Source organism: Sarcophilus harrisii, chromosome 3 (genome assembly GCF_902635505.1).
Source record: "Sarcophilus harrisii chromosome 3, mSarHar1.11, whole genome shotgun sequence".
Classification (NCBI taxonomy): domain Eukaryota; kingdom Metazoa; phylum Chordata; class Mammalia; order Dasyuromorphia; family Dasyuridae; genus Sarcophilus; species Sarcophilus harrisii.
In genome coordinates this window covers 308435068-308456331 of record NC_045428.1, presented here as the reverse complement: position 1 = coordinate 308456331, position 21264 = coordinate 308435068, and the positions used below count along the sequence as shown (strand labels likewise).

The 21264-nt window shown below is 35.8% G+C and overlaps 1 protein-coding gene and 1 long non-coding RNA gene across 4 annotated transcripts in view; one reads left to right on the top strand and one right to left on the bottom strand.

Moving 5' to 3' along the window:
- PPP2R3A (protein phosphatase 2 regulatory subunit B''alpha) overlaps positions 1-9540 on the bottom strand; it is a 181796-nt gene extending 172256 nt beyond the window's left edge. For 2 of the 3 annotated variants that reach the window (XM_031959778.1, XM_031959779.1), the window contains exon 1: positions 9458-9540. The gene's annotated coding sequence lies outside the window, so the exon portion shown is untranslated. The remainder of the gene's footprint in view (positions 1-9457) is intronic. The other variant, XM_031959780.1, reaches the window with a different exon arrangement.
- A 634-nt stretch (positions 9541-10174) lies between these two features.
- Positions 10175-15956, top strand: LOC116422067. The gene is made up of 3 exons (XR_004232654.1): positions 10175-10410; positions 14634-14770; positions 15765-15956. It is a non-coding gene; the product is annotated as an uncharacterized LOC116422067 (long non-coding RNA).
- The last annotated feature ends 5308 nt before the right edge of the window (positions 15957-21264 follow it).

The window sequence follows — 21264 nt, the reverse complement described above, 5'->3', positions numbered from 1 at the left end:
GCTGCCAATTAAAAATAGATGGATAGGATAGAGATAATCATAAAAGAATTCACAAATACTTTCAATTACATGAAACTGAAATGGTTTTACATGAATAAAGTCAATTTAACTAGTATAAGAATGGAAAGAACCGGGAGAAATCACTGCATCAGACATCTTTGATATCTAAGAAAGAGAGGAAACTAGTAGAAATATGTAGCCAAAAGCAATTTCCTAATAGTAAAGTGATCACAGTATGTGAAAAACAGGTCTCAAAAGAAGAAATGCAAATTAACAACCATATGTAAGATTACTTTGAGTTACTAAGAAAAATGCAAATAAAAAAACTTAGGTTTTACTTCACAACCAAAAAAAGAGTCGAACATGATGAAATATAAAAATAATCAAAACCAAAAGGGTTGCAGAAAAATAGGTGAGCTAGGACACTGTTGATGGAACTGTGATATGAGCTAATTGTTCTGGGAAAAAACATTACTAAGCATATACCCTGTGGTCAAACAGAACAAAAGCTCATATACAGACCAAAATATTCATAGAAGCACTTTAAAAAATTAGTAGCAAAAAAAAATGGAAACAGAATAGCTACCTCCTGGGGACTGGCTATACAAACTATTGGGTAAATGAATGTATTGGAATTTTATTGCACTTTAAGAAATAACAAATTTGAAGAATTCAGAGAAGTATAGGAAGATATATGAACTGATTCAAACTCAAGTATGCAGAATGATGAAACCAATATATGACTATAACAATATAAATGAAAAGAACAAAAAGAAACTGAATACAGTACAATTATAATTGTGTGTGGGATACTGTGTGCATATTACATATGTATATATAATACACGTCTATATATGTTTTTAAATATATATAGACACACATATACATGTGAAAATGAAGGTTATATACAAATAAATCATACCAATAAAAATTTTTAAACAAAAAATAAAATTACATGGAAGTATTATTAGACTGTAAACTTCAACCAGTAATATAAGAAAGCTGAAAAATGTAATTACTCAACCTTAAGTCTTAATGCAATTGCTCTGAGCATTCATAAATAAGACCATTACCTGGGCTACTGAATTCTCTTCTAGCACTATATTTTAGAAATAACAATAATAAGTTAGGGGGAATATTCCTAGAGGAAGATACCAAGGGTCGTTAAAGATCTTAGGATCATGTCAAATCAGGATCAGCTAAAGGAACTGGATATCTAGAGAAGGGAAGACTGAGGGCAAGAATATAACATATAGTTAACCTTCTAGTATCTGATATCATGTAGGAGGAGAATTAAATTTGTTTTTCCTTCCACAAGAGTAGAATAAAAAACACTGACTATAAGTTACAGAAGCTGACTTAGGCTTAATATGGAGACAAACTTCCTAACAAAACTATATAAAATGAAATGGACTGCCTTAGGAAAGTAATGGGTCCCTGCTTGATGGAGTTCTTCAAACAGAGGCTATATAACCAACTATCCATTTTTAAAGTACTCTTTCTTGTCATAGACTTAAACATCATCAAACACAAAAGTTTTATTGAACAAAGAACAGTTTTTTGAAGTCCATAATAAATTTAACACAAATAGTGATAAAACTGCCCAGATTGTGTCCAATTCTAAACTCCCTTCTGTTTTACTACATGAAGTTTAAAAAATATGTATAAGGACTTTTCAGGAATATTGTAGAATATATTCATGACTAGGCATAGATTGGACTAGATAAGACTCTGAGGTCCTTTCCAACTTTTATATATTCTGTCATTTGATTTGATGACTTGACCAATGTCACAAAGGCAAGTTTTCTGAGATTCTGGGAAGGCCATCATTATGTCTTTTGGAAGAAATTAGAAGACAGGGTAGCATCAAGAAAGCGTAAAACTTCATATCAAGCAGAAGAGCTACTGAATATTGATAGAATTTGATTTGCTATATGTATATGAGAGCCACATGCTACCAGTAATATCCTTCATCATGTATTTCCTCAGTTGCTCCTGTAATGCAGTTAAAAATGCTATATGTATGTAAGAGCTACATGCTACCAGCAATATCCTTCAACCTGTATTTCCTCAGTGTTTCCTACAATGCATGTTAAAAATAAAAAGTATCTTCCCTTCTCCAGTTTAGCTTTAGCTTTTACACTGCTGCTGAAGGAGTCTTTAGTCAAGTGAACAAGCATTTATCATGTGTCTATTATATGCCATATACTGTGTTAAGAACTGAGAATATAAAGATAAAAAACACATATAACCCCAAATCCTTTTCTCAAAAAAATTATAGAATTTAAAGATGGAAGCGGCCACAAAGATCAGCTAGTCCAATTCCCCTATTTTATTAATGAGGAGACTGAGAACTTGAAGGGTTAAACAATTTGTACTTTTAACTTCTTACAGAATAGAGCCAGGAGTCAAATCCAGATTGTCTGGCTACAAACTCAATGTTTATTCCACTAAAGAGGTAACCAAGTGATGTCAGACAGAGTGTTGATCCTGGAAATTAGGATGATCTGACATCAATTCCATCATTAAACACTTGATAGCTGTTACTGTAGACAAATCACCCCTCTGATCAGTGTCCTGATAAAATCTATAAGGTGCAGATAATACCTACTTTCCAGAATTATTGTGAGGATAAAATGAGATCTGAAAAGTGCTTTGGTTATTATTTTTATTATGTCATGCTGCCTCTAGTTCTTTATTGATTATAGGATAAAAACAAACTCTTTAGTTTTAAAGTCTCCCCAAACCTGGTTCAATTTATTTTTCAAACCTTACTTCATGCAGATCTCTGTAATGCTCTCTTTAAAATGTAATATTCTCTGTTGAGGTTTTCTTGGGGTCTCTGGAGTCAGCCTTCATTTCAGTTCAGTAATCACCACAACAGTAGCCAGGAGTTATAGTCCAAATCCTTTATTGTCTTTTTCAAAGTTCTGTAGATGCTTAATAAATGTGTATTGTATTTACATAATGCTGTTAGGTTTCAGAAGCACTTTACAAATATCATTTCATTTCATTCTTATATAATAACTCTGAGAGGTTGGTGCTATTACTATCTCCATTTTACAGATGAGGAAATTCATCTGTAGGTAGGTAAAGATTAATTGAATTAAGTCATAGAGCTAATAAGAATCTGAGATAGAATTTGAACTCAGACCTTACTGACAAGTTGTATCCACCTTTGCTATGTAATAAGAGGTTATTATCAATTGTTATCAACAATTAAGGGAATTTCAGAATTTTTGAACAGAAATTAAATACTTTTTGTTTATGGCAAGATAAAGAGTCTGACCATTTGACCATTTTTCTACCTACGGTAGAGTGATGATGTAAGTTATGGAAGTTGAACAGACTGAGGAACTTACAAGTTAATCTGTTGGCACACCAGCATTTATGGTTAAATAGTCTAAAGTCTTCTTATATAAAGGTAAGAATTAGGGGAGGAGGAGAGAAGAAAATTGTAAGCCAGTCATTGAATTCATTAAGAAAGGAGGTAGTATCTGGACTGAGTGAAAAATTTGATAGTGTAAATATGAAAGGAGGAGAGGTAGCTGAGTGATGATGGGAAGGAATTTCCTCATTAAGAACAGTGAATTGGAGATTATAAGAAGGTGTAACCAGAACTAAAAACGAAGGCCAACGATGTTGTGTCATCCAAACAAGGCCACAAGGCCACACATCACTCATTGAGTGCCAAAGATGAATGAATGACTGAAAAGCATTTATTAAGCACTTACTATATGCAAAGCATTATGGTAATGCTGGGGATATGAACCGAAGCATAAGATCTTTCCTGATTCAAGAAGTTCATATTATGGTGGGGGAAATAACATATACAGGATGGAAAGAGAAAGAGAGGAACAAATTTAGAACGAATTTAAGTTTGCTAAAAGTGGAGGGGAAGCTTCAGAGGTCACAGTGGAAAGGATGGGCAAATCTGGAGTGGGACATGAGTAGTGTTGAGATAGATAGAAATGAGATAGATAGAAAGGAGAAATGAGGTAAACTGAGGGGATAATTTCATGTTTCAAGGCACTAGCAGTTAGGAAGATGAGAAAAGGATTAAGGTAGAAAATGAGTTAAATGAGCAAGGCTTTGAAGGAAACTAGGAATTTTAAAAGGAAAGATGAACAAGAAGCACATTCCAGGTATGATGGAGGAAAAAGGATTCTGTGTAAAGATATAAGATGGATGGGCTGTTATGAATAAGAAAAAGTAAAACCTTCCATTTGTAGGGGTTGTAGAATTATAAAAGAGTTAAAAACTATGTAGGTGAGTCATGTTGAAATGAACTTTAAATATGAAAGAAAGGAGTTTGTATTTGATCCTTGAAGTATAAGAGAGCTAATGGAGTTTATTTAGGAGGGCATGGTCAGATCTATGCTTTAGAAACATCACTTTTGCAGCTGTGCAGAGGATGGTTTGAACTGAAAAATAGAGAAACTAAATCGGAAGCTGTAGCAATTGCCCAGGGGAAAAGGTAATTAGGACCTGAACCAAGCAGTGGCTGTGTGAGAAGAAAGAAGGGGATGTTATCTAGTTTGAATCATCTAAACTATTGGAAGACTTAAAACAGGTCATCCAAAGTTCAATGAAGCAATACAAGATGGACATTATTAGGCTCACATATACATCAATAAATAATTGAGAACGAGAACTGGCATAAAAGATATTACACCTCAATGGATATACTACTAGAAAAAAGTTGTAATCTGGTTATGTAATAAAAGTGAGGAATAACAGCTTAGGGCACTAACTGGTACCCTTGTAATTTCAAGAGTTATAATGTAAGACACGTAGTATATAGAAAACAGACCCCTTATGCTGGATCTATACACGATACAGACAAAAGACACATGATAGGTTGTAATTTGTACATTGCAAGCTGTTTCTACATGAAGTAGATCACAGATTCAACCAAGTATCAAAGTTTTTTAAAAAAATGTCATGCTACTCTGTTCATTTTGGTGAGAACAGCTTCAGCTGAGTGGAAGAGTCAGTTATCAGGTATTGAGAATGTGAGGTTAACAATAAGAGACAATGAATGTGATGGTCTCTTTCTAAGAGCTTGTCTGTTAAAAGGAGAAATTTTTGGATGATTGCTTGAAGAAACGATAGGGCTAAGTACATATAAGTACATATAAGTACATAAGAGTGGGAAGACATGAACATATGTTGGGATGATGGGGAAGAGTGAGTGGGATTAAAGAAACAGAGGAATGATGATAAGGTGAAAGCTCTGAAAGGACCAAAGATAAAAGTGGTTTGACTTGGGAAGAAAAGCCAATAGAGACCCTTCTCTTCCTAAGTAGACACTGTCTTCTCCATTAGAAAACAGGCTTCTTAAAGGCAGGGACAATTTTTTTTTCTTGCCTTTTCTTAGTATTTCTAGCTCTTAGCTGGGAGCTTGGCACAAAGGAAACACTTAAGTTTTTGTTGACTGAGTAAAGAAATACTGCCCAAGGAACTAACCCAGTAGAATAGAGACCCAGAATGTTTGTTCACAAAAAAGGTGTACCATCAACAATAACTGTGTGGGACAGCAGGATTGGTCTTTGGGAGTAGAATCCTGATTCTCAAGGCCAGTTATATGGGTCCCTTCAATAATGGTCCTGATGACTTCTCCCTCTCTTTTCCTCTACATATTTTTTCTGGGGGGTTATGTGGAACATTAGTATCTGTTTTGTACATACCAATGGCAGAAATTAAAATAGCATCAGTGTCTTTTTTTTTTCCTAGAGTCAATAAGGATTAGATGGATTCTAGGTGTAGAGTCCATTGTCCCTAGGGGATTGAGGAGACTATATGTACTTTGGTCTATATTTTGGAGGATAATGAATGAAATCTAGTATTGATCTACTGACTTTGGATACCAAACTGTTTTTTGTTCTAACACCTCCTTTGTCTTTGAATACTTGATGAATGAAGTGTTTAGATTCTGAACTATATAACATCATTATGTACCTGGACAATAACTTAATGACTTCTGGCAGCATATAATCCATGTATTTATCCAAATAGGATTCACTGGATGGATACAATATATTCACCGATAATAAAATCTGGGAAATATATAAAATAATATATTATTTGGAATTGGGACAAACAACTGAAGGTATTAGAAAAGCAGCAGCACTTGAGCAGAGCAGGGAGTCTGGTGTTCCAAGAGGTGAAGGTGAAGGTGAAGGGAAAGAGCAGTCCAGGTATGAGAGAAAGACTGTCCAAACGCTTGGGGGAAGGAAATAGAATGTTAAGTTACATCATGTCACATACCAGAAGCAGCAAGTAGGCTAGTTTGGCTGGAGCACAGAGTATGTGGGGGTGGGAAGAGTAATGTGTAACAAGTCTGAAAAAATAGCCAGATTGTGAAGGGCTTTAAATACTAACAGAAAAGTTTTAATCTTGTTGGGAGGAGAGGAGATGATAGTGTTGCTTAGTGGACACTTTAGAAAGATAGAGAGGAGAATGCTTTGGTCAATCCCATGCTCTTAAAATGATTAATTTGGTACCTCTGGGGGAATAGATTGAAGAAAGGGAAGACTGGATATATGGACAAGATTAGGAAGCTATTATAGTCCAGGGAAGATTGGAGAGAGCCTGAACTAATGAGGCTGTGGTATAAAATAAGAGTTCCTGGTGAGAGAATTATTGAGGAAATGAAAATTGATTGGATATAAAACATTAGGGTAGTGTTGAGAATGACTCCTATTTGTGAACCTCCCCAATGTAAGAATGCTAGTTTGAACGACAAATTAAACAATTCTTTGGCCTCTACTTTTGTTTATCAAGTACATCTTTTCTCAAAGATTTTGGATAGACCAGGTGAGTACATTTTTTTATTGTAAACCACTACACCACCCAAAAGCTACTAAAAGTTTCAAGAGTAACAAGATGTAACAAAGGGTTCATCCTGAAATTTCTTCCCTTGGCTACAGAAGTATCACATATTACAATGGACCTCTGAAGCCAAATGTAGTCCTTCCCCTATTTTTACGATATATACAAGTTCACAAATGTCCTGATCCAGGAAATAGCTAGAATCCTGAAATGTCTTCTAACTACTGAAGTTAATGTCTCAAAACTAGCCACGAAATGGTTTTATTGCAGTAGAATTTTGAGTTCGAATACTATGTCCATGTACCTAATTTGTCCCCTAAACTGACCCCTACATGGAGTAATTACATAATCTTTTACACAACAGAGGCCCCTTTAAAACCAAGGAAATTGAGTAGATACCTAAGGTCAGAGGGAAAAAAAGCAGTTTACTATTTCAGTGGGCTCCTATAAATTCTTTTTTTATTTTTTTTATTTAATAGCCTTTTATTTACAGGATATATGCATGGGTAACTTTACAGCATTAACAATGGACTCCTATAAATTCAATCCACAAATTATAATCCTTCAGATTTCAATCAACTCAAAGTGCTACCTACTCAAAGGCTAGAAGCCTTTCCAGATCCCCTAAACTGCTATTGTTCCCCCCTAAATTATTTCATATGTATATTATGCTTATTTACAAGTATTTTTTTTTCCTCATAGATTAATGAAAGTTTTTTTTCTCTTTTTTTTTCTATTTGCAGCCCCTAGTAACTAGCAAAATGTAGTCACTTAATAAATGACTACTTTAAATTACTTTGCATATAGTTTGTATTTACCTACACACATATTGTTTTCTTTTGCAGAATGTGAACTTCCTGAAAGTAAGAGTTTTTTTTTTTTTTTTTAATATACAGTACTTAACACATAGTAGGCATTCAACTATCCGACTCCCTAACCAGCAATGTAGCAAAATTATCTATTAGGATCCAGTAATATAATCTGTTTAAGACTCTTTTAAGACTTAACCTGTCAAAGAGATCATCACCAAGAGGCATAATCTTGGTCACTGTCCCAAGTACTAGTACAATCTGTTCCAAAAATTTGAAGCAGGCTCTAACATTTGAGGGAGTCATCAGAGAAGACTTTCCCTTCTATAATATTTCCTTCTGAGGAGAGAGAGAGAGAGAGAGAGAGAGAGAGAGAGAGAGAGAGAGAGAGACATAAAGAGATAAACAGACAGAGACAGACACAGAGAGAGACAGATAGAGAGAGACAAGACAAGATAGAGACACAGAGATTAGACTATGGAAATGACTGAAAAATGACCATTGTTAAGACTCATAATAGTGAGTTTTCAAGGGAAAAGAATGGGAAAACAAAGACCAAAAATCTATGGTTCTAAGGATTTCAGGGTTATTATAGTCATAAATGATATAACTTGTAGTCGGTACTTTTACCTAGTTGAGTTTATCAAAAAAGTTGATTTTTCACAATTATGTATTTTGATTTTCAAAACTAAATATCGTCTGAAGGAACACAACATTTTAAAGACACCTTCACCTTCTTTCATATTAATTGTAGAATCCATTCCCTAACAATTTCCTTTCCTTTTACAACTACTTCCTCCTGAAGAACTAGGATGTCACAATACTTAGAACAACAGAATAAGCCTGCCGAATTTAGCTTCAACACTACGACAAAGCTCTAGACCAGCTGTTTTCCATCCAGTGTTCTCCACACATCTCAACAAAGTCTGAGGCACGAGCAAAGTCCACAAAACTAGGGTTTACTATCCCACCCAAGCCACAGCCTGCACAGACCTGCGGGGATCTCCCTAGTCACAACTAGTTTCTCGCACAGCATCTCCATCTCTGTCTAACACAAGAACAATTTTCCAGACTGTCATGAACCCGAGCCAGGAGCTATCCTGGAGACTGGAAACAGGATTAACGCTCAGCTTTGTTTCGGGGAGTCATCCTCCTGAATCGCCCGGGGTCCAACAAGCGCTCGTGAAACGGAGTTTGTGACACATCCTTCTTTGGCCAAGCAGAAGAGGGAGGGATAGTTGTCTGAGAGCTCGCTTCTTCCCGCTCGCTGGCAGGGACTTCCCTGCCGGCCCTTGCCGATGAGCAAGCTCCCTAGCCCGGTCCGGAACTGCTCCGGGCAAAGCGGGCTGCAGGACTCTCCGAGCTTTCCCGCCGACTCGTCTGTCCTCGGCGAGAGGGAGCTCTCTTTTAAAGACGAGTTTGACATTTTATGTTTATGTAAATTTAAATGGGTACCTGAGATTTAGTTTTGTCGCCAGAACGCAGCACAGCGTCAGGCACACAAGAACGTTAGTTTGACGGAGTTTACGGACTGGCAGCCTGGAAGTCTCCCCGCCCCCCCACCCCCAACCTGGGCAGGCTCGCGGATGCCCGCCCCGCTTCTCCCGTGCCCCAGGAGTCGCTTTTCCCAGAGTGGGGCGGGGAAGGTGGCTGCGAGCCCTTGACCCTCCCCTCCCAGACCTTGACAGTCACCGCGCGGGGGGGAGGGGGCGCAGTCGTCCCGTGCTTCCCCCCCTCCTCGGGGGGCTTCTGGGCGGGCTCCGCCCGGTCGGCCCCCGGGGCCGGCCGCGTGCGGAGGGCGCCCCCGTCCGTACCTTGGTGGCTCCGGCTCCAGCTGCTCCTCCTCCGCTCCGAGCCGAGGAAGAACCCCCGAGTCCGTGGCTCTCGGCTGCGGCGGTGCCCGCGAGCTGATTCTCCGGCTCCGCCTCTGGGAGCGCCGGGAGTCCAGGGGGGCGTGTGGGGGTATGGCTGTGCGCGTGCGTGCGTGTGTGTGGGAGTGAAAAAGTGTGAGGGGACAGACCAGCCCACAGTCGTGTCTCTGCCGTCGCCTCCCAGGCTCCGGCTCCGCTCTCGGGCCCGCCCCGGCCTCGCCTCGGAGCGGCCCACCGAGGAGCCTACCGAGCCGGGGAAAAGGGGGCGGGGCCGGGCGGGGCTCCGGGGAGGCCGATGGGGGGACCTCGAGAGCCAACGGGCCGCGCCTGCAACGACCTCGCGCTCGCGAGCCTGGCTTGTCTGGGGCGGGGGAATTGTGACTTACCGGGGGGGGGAGGGGCGCACGCGCGCTCCCGCTCCGCTTCGGCTCCCCGGGCCGCCCGCCTCCTTTACCCCCCTGTAGCTCCCAAGGAAAAAAAAAAAGCTCCCCTTCCCCTCCCTCCGGTGAGACCTGGCTTCTATTATTCCGATCCAATGTGCGCTAAGGACAGAAGGTGGATTCGAGCTGCATTTTTCTTCACCGGCGGCGGGAGGGGGGGAAGGAGCGAGGAGACGTGCCCCGGCCCCCCCCCCCCCCCCCCCCCCCCCCCCCCCCCCCCCCCCCCCCCCCGAGCACTTCTCTTCCCCACTTCTTAACATCCCCTAGCTTTCTGACCCACCCTGCTGACACACATGTACACACGCACGGCTCTCACACACCTCATTAGCTCTGTGTAATTAGTCGGGTCTGGAAAGCAGCGATTTAATACTGCGTCTGTATTACTTGGACTTTGCAGTCAATGAAGCGGGTTTTCATTGTTCCCCAAGCGCAGATGGGACCCGAAAGATTGATTCGGTACAGTCCCTTTTCTCATTGTGGGTCCTGCCTTGCCAGGCATTTCTAGATATCTTGAAATGAAAAAAAGATTTCACATAAATTTCAAAATCCAGCTTTATAATTTTTTTTAAAAAGAAAGATTTTTTAAAAGTTAAAGTATTTGAAAATTAGATTTCTCCCCGCCTCCCCCCCCCAAAAAAAAAAAAAAAAACAACAAAACCAGCAGTTGCTGGTTGCGTTTTCATCAAGCAGGCCTAATCTTAGCAAATAAGGGGGGGAAAGACAGTTTTTCTCTTTCTGTTTCTCTGTCTCTGTCGGTCTGTCTGTCTTTCTGGCTCTGGCTCTTCCTCCTTTCCTCCCTCTTTCTTTGACTTCCCCTTTCTCTCTCCCTTTCTCTTTCCCCCTCCCCCTTCTTCTTAGTCTATGTTTCTCTCCCCCTCTTTCTTCTCCATCTGTTTCTGTATCTCTCTCCTCCTGTTTCTGCCAAGAGGAATAATCTGTGAACTGGAAAATACATTGTAACAATAACAATGATTGACATTTACATAGGATGTTAAGCTTTGTAAAGTGAGATCATAGAATCATAGATCTAGATCGGAAAGGGATCCCAGAAGCCATCTAATCAAACTTCCTTGTTTACAAATGAGGAAATTGAAGACCTCAGGGTGATTCTTAATTATAGGTAATAAGGACAAACAGGTCATAAGTATCAAGTGTGGGATATGAACCCAAATCATCAGACTCCAGAATCTATGTTTAAATACTCCAATTACATTGTATAATTAGATAATGAACAATATGGCCAAGAATGAGTTGGTACCCAAGACAAAGAAGAAGATAAGTAGACAAAGTACATAATTATCCTTGCTGAATTCAAGTCACTAGATGAAGATGAATTATAATCTACAATTTTAAAAAATGACAGTTGTGTGAAGGGTCTTTAAAAGATTTTAAAGAACTGGAGAGATCCCACAGATTTTTGAAAAAGGAAAATGTCCCAATCTTTGTTTAAAAGAAAGTAAAATTTGCCAACTACAGGACAATGAAATTGACTTTTATTCCTGGTAAAATATCAGAATGAATACTTGAAAGAATGGTTATTGAATGTGCAGTAAAGAAAATAGTGATGGTAGAACCAGAATAATTTCACTGAAAATATACCTTGTCAGAATATTCTCATTTCCATTTTTTACTAGGTTTTAGACAGATATATTGGTGGAATACTTATTTAGATTTCAGCAAAACATTTGACCAATTTACTCATGCAATTTTTTCCATGGAGAAAGGAAAGGAGGGAGGAAGTTGGAGGTTTGGATTTGGTACTGATTTGGCCAGACTCAAAGATTAGTCATTTAATGATTTAAAATCAATTTTTAGCAGTTGAGTGCTCCAGGAATTTGAGCTTGGCTCTTTGCTGTTTAATATTTACATCAGTGACTTGAATAGAGATATAAAGAACATGTTTATCCAATTGTTGTAGATGGCATACAGGGTTAACACCCTGGATGACAGTATCAGCATCCAAAAAGAGCTCTACAGTTTAACATTTTAGGTAGAACCTAATAAGATGAAAATTGTAGGGAAAAGTGTAAAAGTCTTGAGAGAAATGATTATTCCATATTAATAACTATTTATTGAATTAGGACTAAAGGTTTTCCCCTTTGTACTTCCCTTCATTCAGAAATCAATCCTGTAGATTATTTAGGCAGCCTTTGAAGAGCAGGACTGATGAAGAGAAAACTCAGATCCATTCAAAAAGTAAAGAAATTTTATTTTAAATGAATTAATGGATTCTGGCTGTATTGTATTACTCCAACAGGTCTGGGTAAAATTGGATTTCCCATTTTTTTCTAGATTAACCTAGGTAGTGATATGAATATAGATAAATCTCTTCGACCAAGATTAAGTGATCAGAATCAAGTCCCAGAATCCTTATTAGAATAAGCCCACTTCTCATTATAATATTCATTTTCATTACTTATTTACCAATCAGAATTGAACACCACCCTCAAGGACACCCAATTTTCCAAGTACATATAAGTGTTGAGTGAGTTCCATGAGGTGTCTTTGGCATTGAAAAAGTGCCACTAATCCTTTTATTAAGTATATGCTAGCATGATTAATAAAATTATTAATTACCCAGAAACTATGTCTTTCAAACTTTTTATATGTCATAATCTTATACTTGGGTATAAAAAAAATCAAGTTCAATTTTTTCTGGATAAAGGAAACATGATTGAAGAGTAGCTCATCTCAAAAAGATATGAAGATATTAGCGGACTATAAGCTCATCATGAGTTAGCAATACAAATATTATAGCCAAGAAAGTTAACAATCTTAGGTTGTGTTCAAAAGGAACATAAAGTAGAGGATGAGAGAGATTGATAGTCCTATTATATTTGCCCTAGTCAGACTACTTGTGGGTTATTTCTTCCTGGGTAGCACATTTTAGGAGGAAATTGTTAGACTGCTTCCATAGGAGGCTAATTGAGATGGTATATGATCTCAAGATCATTCCATGTGAAAATCAAGTTATTTTGGATAAAAGAATCCTAAAAATAGAACACGATAGCTGTCTTTAGCCATTTGAAGGACTATTATCCATATAAACTCATTTGGCTTGGCAGAATTGGGAGAAATGAATGAAAGTTGTGAAAAGGCAACTTTGCTTGATATGTTGAAGAACTTCCTCACAATTATAGCTCTCCCAAAAGTGTAATGGGCTGCCTTTAGAAGTAGTGGATTCACCTATACTGGATGTCTACGAATGAAGACTGCATAACTGTTTCTTTGGTATATCATAGAAGAGGTTATCAGCAGGTAAAAGTTGGATTACATAGCTTCTGATGTCCCTTGTAATAGGAAATTTTGATATTTATATCTTACATTTAAATAATTATTGTAGTAGAAAGGAAACAACAGAGGGACTTTGCATCAGTAGACTTGAGTTTCTTTCCCAAGTTTTGGTACTGGCTATCTCTAAAGTCATTTTGACCTCATTCAGACTCAGATTCCTCATAAAATGAAGGCATTGGACCAGACTGTCTCAGTATCAATCATCAATTAGCATATACTCAATATCAATTTAACTATTTGATCTCTCCTCAATACCATTTAATCAATTCACATCAATTAGTATATACAAAAAGATATTTACTGAGGAAGTATAGTGAAGATAAAAGTACAAAATGACTACTAACTTCCTCAAATAAAATTCCTCAATACTTTCCTCTTTATATATAATCTACTTAGACATAGAGGGGATTCAAACACAATGGTGAATAACCAAACATTTACCAAAGAAAGTTCATCTCTAGATGTGGTATGGTGGATAATCATTCCTTTGCTTGTAGAACGTAGTTCCTTGATTGCTGAGCTATGTCAAGTAGCATAACTATTAGCTTTGTATGTATGACTATTTGCCATAGACTCCAGTTACTGGATCTCTGGTGTCTCTTCCAACCTTTAAAAACTCATAAAGTCTTAACCTGATCTGGTCTTTCTCTGATATTTATTTATCTAAGATCTAGAAAGAATAAAAACAGAGACCAGACATATTAGTGCCATGTATTCACAACCTCATGGCAGTCCAGTAAAAGAGAGAACCCCCTGCTCCCCAACCAGAGATTCACAGCAGTTCTTCTTCTTCACTCAAAAGCTTCTAGATGAGAAACAGCTGTTCCATTCCTTTGAGATTCTTGTATACACATTCATTTCTAGCCCAGACACCAATTAAAAGGCTTTTTGTCATCATGGCAATAAGCCAATAAAAAAGAATCAGAGAATATCTGAATATCTGCACATGTTCTGAATGGGTGAGCAGTAGGGAGGAAGAACTCTTTTTAATACATTCTGGAAGCAGATTCATCACTCCTTTATGTGAATTAGCTATAGGAAATATTGAGTATTATTAAAGATTGATTATTAGCACATTCCCCTGTTACATGAAGTTACACTTTCTTTAATAATGTAGTTTTTTGTTGTATTTGGTTTTTAAAGAAATGGGATCCTGTGGATATAGTGGAATAAAACCTGATATGCAAAAACCCAAATTTATAAATAAGAGGAGCAGAGAGAAGCAGTCTTGACTTACATAGATTATTAATTCACAGTTTTCCAGAAATGGTAATCTGTAATGGCTTTTTAGTGCTCTATGAAATATTTTTGGTAATATTCACCTTTTAGTGAGCAATATAATCATATTAATTTGGTCTAAGTTGAATTTCTTTCTTGCATTTTAGGAGGCAAAGCTAGTTTGATAATGCAAGGCCAATAGCTTATGTTGTGAAGGACTCTAATGAGACCAGGTATACTGGACAGTCCCCGGGAGAAGATAGATAAAAAGATGGAAAATGCTTGCCATTTGCCAAGATGTCAGGTACTCTACTTGAGGATGTACTGATAAGTACATGCCAGAATATTCTGTGTTGCAGCTTTTCACTAATATGACCATTTTATGAGACTAGAAAATATTTTTTAGGGAATTCTATGGGAACTTTACTCTTTTATACACAAGATTTTTTTTCTTTCCAAGAATTAGAGGAAGAGAAAAGTAGAAGGCTTGGGTAGGAAACAAATTTTTTTTCAGGCAGAGGGAGGAAAAGACCAAATTGGGGTTATTGAAAAAGAGGGCTAAAATAAAGAACATCACTGGTTGTATCATTTTTAAGTTTAATGAAAATAGAAGTGCTCTAGTAATATCTTGACAACTGCCATTTTAAAAATGGCTTAGATTAGAAAAGTATTAACTCAGTGCTAGGAAAACAATGCCCCTTCTTCCTTAGGAGATCCCATGGGCAAAGATCAAGGGATATTTTGGCAAACTGGATTCAAAATTTTAATCACTTTCTAGGAGCCTAATTTTAAGCCAAGGGACAACATATCAGACCAGAATTCATAGTATAGCACCTTGTACTTAACAAGTATTCAATATAATCTTTGTTGATGATTGTTATCAAATGACAAGGTGTACTCTATTAACCTTCTGTAATGGTTAAAGCTTTTTCAAGATTTCTTATCACAAGGATATAAAAGAGCAGGATTGACATCTGTATATGTAATGGAAGAGAGAGTTTAAGCGTAGAGACACTAGTGTGGTGAGTAAGAGATGAAATGATTGAAGAAACAAAGGTTTAAGCTTCTGAACATATCAGTTTATTACCTAATGCATGCCAATTGCATAACAAATTAGAATCAGTACTTTGGTTTAGAGTAGATTAGAATTAGATTAGAATCAGTTTTGGTACTGGACCCCAAATACAGGAGATAAATTTTAGTACATTAAAACAATTAGTAAAGACTAATTAGTTAAAAGAAAGCATTTATCCAGGATACAAAATTGATAATCTAATTTCTAATTGGTGACTTTCCAGGTTTGCAGGGGGAGAATGAGCAAATGCAAGTCTCTGAAATCAGAAAAAGAGGTGCCCTGCTCCCTACAAGTGTCTGTGTTTGGTCAAAGCAACATGAAAACAACGATTAACCATTAATGGGACCAAGTTTTGGATAAAACATGTGGGTTGCTTGAGAAATGTAAAGGTTATAAAACTCCTGATCTGACTGGATTACTGCATCAATTTTCATATCTGACTGTTTCTGGTCCTTGGTTTCTAGTCCTAACAGCAACAGGTAAAGGTAGTCTAGTTTCCCAGCCATTCAAGGGTGCAAATGCAATGTTTTCCCAGTTCCCAGAATTGAATAAAGATTTCTCACAAGACGGAAACTGAACTATCCCCATAAATGAATAGAAAGGGAACTATCTAAGATGTAGAATTGAATCACAAGATGGAGTCAGTGTTGTTCACTTAATTCCCACAATTCCCTAAATAGGCAGTAGCCTAAATAATTTGATTTCAAATATATCAATAAGTTCATTAGTTCAAGATAGCTTTTGCTTGTATCAATCAATAATGATGCTTCATCTCTATTATTTAAAACAAAGGAAAAATATACATATAATTCCTATTCCCCTACCCCTTTTTACTATCTCCCTTAAGAAGCAATTAAACTAGAAAAATGTCTTCAGTTACTGTTGGTTTGACTTTTCTGCTCACATATGTACAATTATATATCTAGATCTGACATATTAACACTAAATTTTGTGGCATTTTGTTGACATAGTGTCACAGGAATTAAAGACAATCATAGAACTGGATTGTTTGATCTATGGTCTCATATTATAGATGATGAAACTAAATTTAAGACATTAAGTACTTTGTCCAAGGTGGCAGATGCTTAGATTTGAACAAAATATAAACTACAAATCCAGCATTCTTTCCACTGTACCATGTTACTACCTGTAGTTTCTTTAAGCCTCCTGCCACTTATGAGAGTTCTGTGGTAGGTTGCTTGGGACTATCTTTGGATATACCAGGAAAAAAACATCATTAAGGTCTAGTCCTACTGCTAACTAGCCTTGATGATTTTAGGTTACTATGTGACAATTCTTCAAGAGTAGTTTTGCTTAAAAGCAGATCTGACCATGTCACTTTTCTACTCAGTCAACTCTAGTAGCTGTTTATTGTCTATCTCTAAATTATCTATAAACTTCTTTCTTCAGTATTTCTTGCTCTTCATAGTCTGGCCCCAATCCAATTTTCCTGCCTCACTACATTTTACCACAGCTTATTCTATGATCAACTAAACAGGTCTTTTTTCCTTTCTTCATACATAGAACTCTATCTCCATCTCCAATTCATTTTTTGTCCCGTTCCATGTCTGAAATACTCCTTTCTTATTTTTGCCTGATAAAATATAGACCTACATGAAGCCCTTCATGGTTTCCTTCAATTATTAGTGCCCTAATTCTTGAATCACTTTTTATTTAACTACTTTGTAAGACCCCCTTGGGCAGTAGTACCATGAAAATCAGTTCTGTGCTGTATGCTACAAATTTGGAGGAGAACAGGACTCTTGATTGACTAAGAGAAGGCTGAGCATAATGTTGTATATGTGCCCTATGGGGACAGCCTTTTAGGACTACCTCTAAGAAGTAGATAAAAAAAGATTTTTTGACTGGTGAATGGCAGACTAGCTCCCCTCAGAGGGGTGGGTGTGTTTGAGAAACTGATCCCATCATCCTTTATTTTTAGGGTTTACAATTATTGCAACTGCTGAGAATAGACATCCCATTGGTTAGATCATTCTTTGTTTTGATTTCTCTTCTGGAGTTTATTAGCTTGCTTGCTCCTATCTTAAGAGCTCATTTTGTCATGAGTATTCTTTGGTAAAATGGAATCTATAGAACTCTGATTTCTGTTCATTTTGTTTGAATAAATGTTTTTTACTTGCTACTTTTATTGTCTTTAATGGTCTTCTGGATAACCAACATTTGGTTGGAAGGGACCAAATTGGCAAATGTAAGCTTAGAGCTATTCTCCTCCTGTAAGAGTGATTTAGGTCCTTGCTTCCTCATCTGTAAAATGATAATTGAATTAGATGATTTTTAAAGGTACTTTCTATTTGAAAACAAAAAAACAACAACATGTGTTTATCCAAAAGCTTTTTTTTGGTTGAAAAAGAATTGAAATTTTTGAAATATATTTATTGTTACTTTAAAAGGAATAATGAATATGTTCAGGGTTTTTAGATATTATTATCCAACTTTCATTAACACAACATTATTTCTGAAAACGATTTTCAATGTGTAAGTATTGTTCTTGGAATCACTGAACATCAGTATACCTATTTTAATGTTTTTCTTTTAAACAGTTCTTAGTTATATTTATTAATTCAATTGTTTTTTATTTATTAATTTCTTCTTTGATTTTTAGAATTTCTATTTGGGGGTTTAATTTTTAGAAAAAATTTTGTTGGCTTCCTAGGTTTTTTTAGTTAAAATTTATTGATCTGTTATTTCTGCCTCCTGTTCAGAAACATAACATTTTCCTAAAGAATGGTTTGATTACATCCCAGTCAAAATTTCAGTATGTAGTCTTATTATTGGAATTATTTTAAATAAAATTATCTATTGTTTCTGATTTATTCTTTGATCTACCAATTTCTTTATAGATGAAGTTATTTGGTCTTCAATTAATTTTTAGTCCTTTCTTCAGTGATTTTTATTGAATATAATTTTTATTGCAAACTTATTAGAAAGATGTGTTAAATATTTCTACTTTCCTACATTTATCCGTCAGTTTTTAATGCACTTATACATGGGTAATTTTTGTAAAGACACTATGCACAGTTTAGAAATATGTATACTTCTTCCTATTCCCACTTGATGATCACCAAAGATCTATCCTACCTTTTCTGTTATGTCTTTCAAGTTCTTAACTTTCTTATGTATAGTTTGCTTCAATTTGTTTAAGTCTGGAAGTAGTATATTGAAGTTTATTGCTATTCTACACTATTATTTTCTCCTGTACCTTGTTTAGATTTATTTTAAGTATTTAGATACTTTAGTATTTAGTGCAAATATATTAATTATTGATAATAGTTCACTATATATGGTACCTTTTGGACATAATGTAGTTTCCCTATTTATCTCTTTTAATTAGATCTATTTTTCCTTTTGGCTTGATCACGATCATGGTTGCTATCCTTGCTACTTTGAGTTCATCTGAAGCACACTATATTTTGCTCCAGCCCCTGAGTTTTACTCTGTGAATCGGTTTTATTTCTTGTAAACAGTATATTGCTAGATTCTACTTTTTAATATATCTTCTGTTCCCTTACATTTTATTGGTGATTTCATCCCATTTTCCATAATTATATTTGTTAATTGTGTTTTTCTCTCCCTCTTAATTCTTTTATGCTTTTAAAAAATCTTTGCTTTTTTTTTTCTCAAAGGAGAAGGTAGGGAGAGAAAACTGTGCATGGAGAGAGTGTTATTTGTTTGATATTATTAGCTTCTTCTTTACTGTTCCTTTTTTTTTTTTCCTCTTTACCTAGATACCAATCACAAGCTCTTACCTTTTCTTTCTTTCCTTTTTTAACATCTCTTCAAATCTCCCTTATGAGATTATATTTTGTTTTGCTTATGACTAATCCTTTCCTGAATCAAACTTTTTCTCTTTGTTTCTTTCCCTGTTTCCTCATATTTTCTTGTTTAGTTGAACATATTTAGACATCTAAATCTGTATGTGTGTGTTCTCTTCTTAGATCAGTTTATATGAACTCATATTTTCCTCGTTAATATAGGTTTTTTGCTTGCTCATCCTTATTTAATATGATCCTCTACTCTGCCCCACCTTTTTCCTTTGTATATCCTGTTTCCTCTCCCTTTTCTATCTTTTATTAAGAACATCAAAACATAACAAAACCACTCCCAGGCCTTTTGCCTTATTTGACTTTGTTTATAATTCTTAAGAATATTAGGATTCTGAGGAAGCATTTGTATCATTCTTTTTCCCTGCCTGCCTCCTCCATGCAAATGCTTCATCCTTGCATAGTATCTTTGGATTATTCATCTTTGTTTTCCTTTTTGGCTTTACTTTTGACTTCTGTCTTTATACTTTCTTTTTTCTATACTTCTTTTCAGCTTATTTATTTTTCTCATCAGTAATGCTGGAAAATTCTCTATTTTATTAAAAATCCATTTCTCCCCTTTGGGGTTATATTCAGTTTTGCTCAGTGAATTTTTCCTACCTATAAACATATCTTTTGTCTGTTGTAATATTGTATTATATACTTCATGTTTCTTTATGCTGCTAAATCTTATGTGATACTTAAACTTTAAAAAAAAAATTTCAATAGTATCTTATTTTTTCCAAATAACTGTAAAAATAGTTTTCCATTTTTGGAACAAATAGGAAATAATAGATAATTTTATTAAAAAATAATTCTAACAATAAGATTACATACCAAAATTTGGGATGCAGCTAAACTATTTTTTGGGAAAATGTTGTATTTCTGAATATTTTTATAAACAAAAGAAAGAAATAACAGATCAATAAATTTTGACTAAAAATCCCTGGAAAAGCAACAAATATTTTTTAAAAAATTAAGCACCAGAATAGAAATTCTGAAAAATGTCCATTTTTGTAAGACTTTGTGTTCCAAAATTTTCTCCCTCTTTCCCTTCCTCTCTTGCCAAGAGAGCAAGCAATCTGATACAGGTTAAATATGGGAAATTCTTTTAAGCATACTTCCAAATCTGTTATGTTGTTCAAGAAAAATCAAACCATATGGGAAAAACCATGAGAAAGAAAACAAACAAACAAAAAAAAAAACAGATGACAAAAAAAGTGAAAGTATTATGCTTCAATCCACATTTAGTCTCCAAAGTTCTCTCTCTGAATGTGGGTGGCATTTTGCATCTTAAGTATATTGGAAATGCCTTAAATCACCACATTGTTGAGAAGAGCCAAGCCCAACTATGATACTTTTGTACTTAAACACTTTGTTTTTGGCTGCTTACAATATTTTTCTTTGATATTTGGCTATGATATTTCTTGAAATTTTCATTTTAAAATTTCACTTAGGAAGTAATTGGTGGATTCTTTCTATTTTCATTTTGGCTTCTTCCAATTTCTTGAAATATAATATCCAGGCTCTTTTTGTTTTCAATCATGATTTTTAAGTAATCAAATAATCTTAAATTATCTTTCCTTAACCTGTTTTCCATATCAGTTGTATTTAGTATGATATATCATTGATTTCCTTTTATATTTTCAGTATTTTGAGTTTTTTAAAATTTTGTTATTGTGCCATAGAGTTATTAATTTATGTTTGGGTCACTTTTTTTTTTTTTACTATTTTAATTTATTACTTATTTTTAGCATTCTTTTCTTTAAAACTTTTAGTTCCAAATCTTCTTCCTCCTATTCCTTCCAATCCACTAAAAAAGCAATCACTATAATATCAATTATACTATGAAATTAAGCAAAAGGTATTTCTAATATTAGCCATACTTTTTTAAATAAGGAA